The sequence below is a fragment of the Schistocerca nitens genome, chromosome 5 (genome assembly GCF_023898315.1).
Source record: "Schistocerca nitens isolate TAMUIC-IGC-003100 chromosome 5, iqSchNite1.1, whole genome shotgun sequence".
NCBI classification, from domain to species: Eukaryota; Metazoa; Arthropoda; class Insecta; order Orthoptera; family Acrididae; genus Schistocerca; species Schistocerca nitens.
In genome coordinates this window covers 170359449-170366939 of record NC_064618.1, presented here as the reverse complement: position 1 = coordinate 170366939, position 7491 = coordinate 170359449, and positions in this window count along the sequence as shown.

Genomic DNA, 7491 nt, shown 5'->3' with positions numbered 1-7491 from the left:
TGCTCTAGGTGATAGAAATATGTGGAGCACTGTCTCGTATACTTTGATGATTTATGTGTTCGAGAATTAAGAGTTAATGGACGTACTGCTCAGTCATTTATCAATGTTCGCAATGATACTCGCAACGTGGAGAGGGCGTGGTTTAGCTGTGATACTGAAATTGGGGAAACGTGCTGTCACATCGTTGGTCGGTGCTGAACTTAGTGTAAAATTCTTCACACTATCAATTCTGTTGCTTAATATTACAGTACATCGACGGCGTCTTTTCCACCACATCCGCGCATGGGCACCACATAATGATTGAGTGGCATAGGTTGTTTGAGTTGGGGAAGAAGTTTTGTGGATGGATGACAACTCCTAGGGGTTGCCAGCAGCTAAACAGCGATTACGTACATGAGTGCAAAATTAGGAATAACTCGAAATGGAACGCCGAGCCATCATCTATTCCGTCACTGTGAGATATGAATTTAAATGTAGAGGTCATGAATCACTTTCGGACGGTAGTTTGAAACTCTCCACAACGCTGCCAAACTCCTCTAGTTTCCTTACGTTGTAAGTGCGTTTTATTTAAAAATCATTCAATGTTATGCTATCTGCGGCAAGAATATGATTTACATCGTGTGATGTCTAGTTTTCTGTGAGATTTAGTTGTAAGTATAATGATAGAAGAAATACGTGAGGGGTTTTCTAAAATGTGTTCGTGTATGCAAAGTCTGTGGTGGTATTGATTTGCGTTCCCATGTTACTGGTAGCGGACTTCCGAATACAGAGGTCTGATGGAGTGTTCAGAAGCTGACACAGACTTCAAAGTCGTGGCAGAAAACGAAATCTTTGGCAATGTACAAAAGCGTGCTAGAAAACAGTGTTTGAAACAGGAGCAGAGGGAGCGCCTCATACGACAATTCGCTTAGAGCAGGGATATCCAAACTTTTTAGTCCGCGGGCCACATTGACTCCTCCACGAAGTCATAAGGGCCAAGATCTACCTAGTGGGATTAAAGCACCCTAGCACTCCATGATCACCGTAATGTAAGACTAAAGGAAATATGAAATCGCAAAAATCTAAAGTTGTTGAATAGCTAGCACTGAAACGAACTACGATTTTTATTTAATTACATAATTTTGATTGGTGGACGTACCTGACCGAAATTCTGGCGTATTTTACTCTGGCGAATTTCACCGGCAAAAAAGTATTTCACTGCACATTCTTCACGAAAGCGTCCTGCAAAGTTAACGAAATCTCAAAATCATTGTTAGCAACACTATTACTGCAAGACGTAACAGAGGTGGAGTATGTCAACGCATTGTTATTTCAAGCGGCGCAACAATAAGTTTAGTTATGTAGTCTTGTAGCAAGTAGCAGAGCCAATGTCGCGGTGTATTGGTCGCGATAGGCCTCGAAACTCAATTGTTGGCAGTATAGGTACCACCTCAAATATTTGGAGGGCCGGATACCGGGGATGTCCGGCCAGCTAACGCGGGCCGGTTTGCCGGCACTCGCGGGCCGGTTTCGGCCCGCGGGCCGTAGTTTGGAGACCCCTGGCTTAGAGTATAGGTGATGAAAGCTTAAAGTGGTCTATGCCGCGTTTGTGTATTTACTATGATCGTCTTCACATAGGCAGCTGTGGGACTTGGTGAACCGTTAGGAATGCCGGGATGGGTGCACGCTGCGCTATTCTGGGGATGTATTGTGAAATGTCTTTCTTCTCGCTGGAGGCCCACCTTAGCTATACGTCACTGCGCTCACATCGACACCTAGGTGACTTGTAAATAGGATGAGCTTTTATAGTTAGTAATTTTTCTATGTTGGGGTGGGTATAGAATAACGAAGATAGCATGTTGGGGATCTAGTTTGGGTACGCACCACATTGCGCGCATTTCCACCGAATGCTCAAAACACGGTCCTGTTGCAGTAACTCAGCTCGAACTGTTTCTACAAGGGTTGCAGAATGTGTTGGATATGTCTTTCTCCGACTTAAATCGGAACTAGTACTTGTGGAAAGCTGTAGAAATGGGTGCGACTGGAGGACGTGTAGGGTGTACTTAAAAGGAGATTGTAATTTTACTGTAGCAGACGGATTCGAGGAAGGTGACTTGTTTAGAGATATGAGAGTGCATGAAATATGGTTGACTTGTGGGTGTGAGTCTATCCAAGTATGTGTTTGAATGGACGTAATTTATAATATATAGCGTAAGGCTAAGGATCTGAGAAGTTAGTGTATATTTTTCTTCTTAAGACCTCAATCAGCACATCATCTACTACTACTGTTTGTCATCGCCTATAACTCAGCGGATATATCACGGAACGTCTGATATGATCTCGAGACAAAATGCGTTGCAAAAACTAATGAATTATGCAGTTGCGTGCGGTGTGATGAAGTCGCAAACAGCGCTTGCATACGACGTTGCTTAGCCGAATGACTTTAAAAGTTCATTGAGTTTATCGCGAGGTTTCATCGTTGGCTCTTAATGCACACATTTCTACAATCACTGTCATGGTATTTGTCCGGAAAACACCAACTCATTCAGAGGTAATATCGTGCCTCGATTTGTAAAGCGGTTATAGGTTTTAACATGGATACTTGGGTGCACCTGTAGTACGATTAGCGCTTGTGAGAGTAACATGCAGTAGTTGCTGGGATCGGGATTTTTTCTTTAACATGTGCTCGATTACGCCTATGGCATAGTGGTATGACTCGCAGGAAAAACGTAAGAGACATGCACACACATTGTTGATTTTTCGTCGGTATTATGTGGTATCGTATGCATCCAGCTATTGAGGAGGTAATATTATAGTTAGTACTAGTGCTGGGTGTGTGATATGTTCGCATTTGAGCATCAAGTTTATAAAGTATATCTGTTTGTGTAAAGTAAATGTCTATGTGCTGTTGTAGGGAGGGTATGGATTTGACTTGGAGTACTGTAATAGCGAAGGGAAGAGTATGTCTAGTGGTAAGGAAGGTACAGGTATTTCCAGGGCCACAGTGGTCAACAGAGTGTATTTCCGATACTTCGCTCATTGCCGATTACCGTACAGTTGAGACCTAGATCGTAAGATTTAATTTTAAGTATAATGATGGAAGAAATACGTGAGGGGTTTTCTAAAATGTGTTCGTGTATACAAAGTCTGTGGTGGTATTGATTTGCATTCCCATGTTAATGGTAGCGGACTTCCGAATGCAGAGGCCTGATGGAGTGTAGGAATGTATGTTAGTTAACTTTACCATCTTCTAGACGATCGACTAGCGAACTAAGTATGTGCTGGGCGGCTTTCGTGGTCAAGCGTAACTTTGAGAAGATGGTGCATTTGCGGTGGAGCGTTATTCCCTCCCATGTAAATTGTTCGGTCGACAGCTTCTACACATTTGGTGCCTTCATTTAGTTGAGGGAATATCGACTGTGGTGTGTTGGACACACGTTTGCCTGTTCTCTAGAAATGGGAAAGAACCTAGTTGGTTTGTAAACAATATTGATCAAATGGCTCTGAGCACTATGGGACTTATCATCTGAGGTCATCAGTCCCCTAGAACATAGAACTACTTAAACTTAACTAACCTAAGGACATCACACACATCCATGCCCGAGGCAGGATTCGAACCTGCGACCGTAGCGGTCCCGCGGTTCCAAACTGCAGCGCCTAGAACCGCTCGGCCACAACGGCCGGCAAACAAAATTGATCATCTGGAATCTCTTAGATCACCGACTTCGGTATTCGAGAGTGCGAATATCAGTTTACTCTACTTGTTTCTAGTTAGTCAATGGTTTACAGCACGCTGCTCCTCGCTAAAGTTTGGTGTTTGTGGAGAAATAATTTACAGTCTACATCTTGCACATTATGTTGCGTTAGCGATCGGGTGGCTACTGCTGTGTGCTTGATATCGAGAAGTACGGCGAAAATTGTATAATATTATGGCGAAAATACGGGTGTTCTTGTAATCGACGAGTCTGGAGATGTCTGTAGAAACGCAAGCAAGAAAGCGGAAAGAGTAACGCGTTTGTGCCAGGGGGAAACGAGCCTGTCTTTGAACATCAGTTCTGAGAGTGACTTCGGTTCGCTGATGTAAAGGGGATGATTTGGTATGGTGGGGGATATGAATTGCATGTTTACTAGATCGAGACAGTACTCTGTGATATATTCCCTGGTTGGAGATCGGTTTGATGCTCCAATATTCTTGCTAGTATGGTATGCATTTGATGACTTCTAGACAAATTTCCCATATTTAGTTGTTGGCGCAAAATGGTGGTCAGTGTAAAATAGTTTATTACCACTGAGTGTAGCGTCTGTAGAAATAAAGAACAGGTTGGGGGTGTATAGACTGAAGGAACTGTTTGTGCAATTTAGCAATCTTTGCAAAATGATGACAGAAAGTCTCAGAAAGAAAAGGTGGATGGTGCTTCGATACTGACGGAGTTAGTAATTCGACTGGTAAATTCCATAAGAGCCATTGAGAATGCTCGATTGATTGTGGTGGGATATAGGAGCGGTGAGAACATTTGCGTATGTTGAGAGCAGGAAGGCTGTCACGTTATGTCCGTGAGGAAGACTGGATTAGGTGATATTTTGGTAAATAGGTTCTGTTAGGGTAAGAATTTCCGTGCATACAAGCTGAGGCATCAAGAAAGCAAGCGTTAACTATTTCTGGGACGCTACACAATTCCCGAGAGGTCAACTTGGCTCTTATTTTTTTACAAAGCGATGTGAAGTAAAAATAAGATTGAGAAGGTTGTTAGATGAGTTTGTAATTATGCACGTGCACTTAGCAGCGTTGCGTCGGTCACGCTGGGGCGGGTACGTGCTGTTGAGCGCGTGTCTCAACATGCTCTGTGCTATTCTGTCTTCAATGGTAAATTGGCGCCTGGAGATGCCTCGAATATGAGACTGGTGTGAACGCGCTTTGGAATGCTGTGACAGTATAACAGTGACTGTATAAAGGCACCCAACTTTCACCGGTGTTCGGTGGCAGCAGCTGGCAGGTGCGACAGAGCGCGTGGGACCTGAGCTCTGGCTGCCTCACTTCATGGGGGTTGTGGCACGCACGGCCCTAAATGGATGCCTGTGAGTGCTTTGACAGCTGACGGCCACGTCGACCATACGTGCAATCATGTCATCATTGGTGTCTAGCGGATCGGAATTTCTCTTGTGTTACGTATGAATTGGTATGCCGCCACTTCATGCTTGCGGAAGCCAAGCAAGGGGCTGTGCGCGGTTTGACATCTGACGGATGTCACTTATCGCTACCTCCTGGGTACAGGAGGCGGTGGACTGTGCTTGCGCCCAAAATCAAATGGCTCTGAGCACTATGGGACTTAACATTTATGGTCATCAGTCCCCTAGAACTTAGAACTACTTAAACCTAACTAACTTAAGGACATCACACAACACCCAGTCATCACGAGGCAGAGAAAATCCCTGACCCCGCCGGGAATCGAACCCGGGAACCCGGGCGCGGGAAGCGAGAACGCTACCGCACGACCACGAGCTGCGGACGCTTGCGCCCATTGATTGCATTATTTTGCGAGCGGCTCTGTAGGCTGTGCCATGCGCTATTTGGACAGTTTACGAGTACTGAGCGTGTCTACACATCAGTGTGAAGAATTATTTAGGAGCAGTTTTCTATTGTGTACTGAAATTACAAGTTGTTTGCGTGTCTGTGGGCTGTGCAACATGACCCCTGACACATCTGGGTGGATGTTTTGTATCAGTGTGATAGATATACTCTATCATTAAATAAGTTGTTTGAAAATAAATAGAGTGCAGTCAATCGTTGCTGTCCCCGGAAGCCCAGAGTAGGCTGAGTCGTTTTCCCTCACCATCTTGGTTTACGTCATGAAAGGGACGACAGCATTCTCTGCTGGTGGTACTGAGTACTAGACCTCGTGGAGAACACACTGTTTGCCGCCATCAGGGATAACCGTACTTGCGTCATCAGTTGGTGTCACAGTGGCGTCCTCTGGCGGCGACGAAATGTACTAAGACAGTTGGGGTCTGGAGTTCGTGGTGAACACACTAGGTGGCGCCATTTTAGATTACGGTACTTGCGTCATCACCTGTCGACACTACAGCGTCCTCTAGTGGAATCGATATGAACTACGTCAGTTGGGTTATGTACTCAGTGGCGAATACAATTGGTGGTGGTGCTACCTCTAATTGTTTAAATAAAGACTGTTGTATGATTTCGACAGTTGACAATTAGCAAGGAGAGTCTTTTAGATGGATTATTACTTAGACAACTTAAGAGTTGTTTGGCTATCTCGACGTAAATTTATTGCATTATTTAGGAGTGGTTCGCACGTCTGTAGGCTGTGCAATGCGTTATTTTTGATGGTTTACAATTAGCAAACGTGTTTGCAGAGACTTATACATGAGTTGTGTAGGAGTAGTTTGCAGGTCTGTATGCTGTGGGACATGTCAGAACATGTGTTCTGTGATAAATATCCTCCATCCCTAAAAAAATTGCTCCCAAATAAATAAAGTACACTCCTTCCTCTCTCCATCAGCCTAGTGCAGGTTGAGTCCTTTTACCACCTGCCCCTAGGAAGAGGTGGCGGCCTGGTGACTTAGGTTAGTGGTGGTGGAGAGCTTCGTTTGCAACAATTTTCTTACATTGGTAGCGAAAGCCCAAGTGACCTTTCTTTATTGCCAGAATACAAACTCGGCGGTGGTTCCTAGGAAGAGGTGCCGGTATGGACCTTGAAAAGTAGTTTAAAGTATAGTGAACACCTTTTCCTACCTATATAAAGTCGAATCACGTGACCTATTAGTCACGCATTCTAGGGTTGGGGGGCTGGGGGGGGGGGGTTGGTGCTGATAGTGGGAAAATGTGGAACTTATCATTTGATCATTGAATATTGAAATCGTAAATTGAATTATTGAATATGATTATAATTGAAATGGAATTAAGTACTTAGGTAATTGATAGGATAGATGCGCGATTTGGGTGTTACTTTAGTTAGCATATTTACAGAAGAATATGTCCGGCGCATGTATGGAGGTGGCAGCCAATGGTGTGTGACGTAAGCAGTCGGACACCCGCGGGCTGGTGGCACAACACGTGTCCGGTTATAACGGGCATGCACGCGAGAGAGCAGAGGATCTTGTCATCAAGCGACATCATGCTAGCATCCTCTGGTGGCCACGATATGAACTAAGCCACTTGAGCTCTGGAGCTCATCGTGGATACATCGGTTGCAACCATCTTGAATGGCGGTACTTGCGTCATCACCTGACGTCAGGAAAGTGCCCTCTGCTGGCATCGAAATGAACTAAGTCAGTTGCAGTCCAGCTGCAGTGGCGAACACACCTGCCTGAAATTCGTTAAATAATAATGACAAGTCCTTTTTTCGCGTCATTTTCTTTGCTTAGCAGAGATAATGGGGGTGTGATGCATTATCATGTTGGAATTTGAACTTCCCGCCATTTCCTGGAGGGAGGGGGGCTAGGTTAGTGGAGGTAGCCCAATTGTCGTATCTTCCCGCCAAAATCCACCACCTT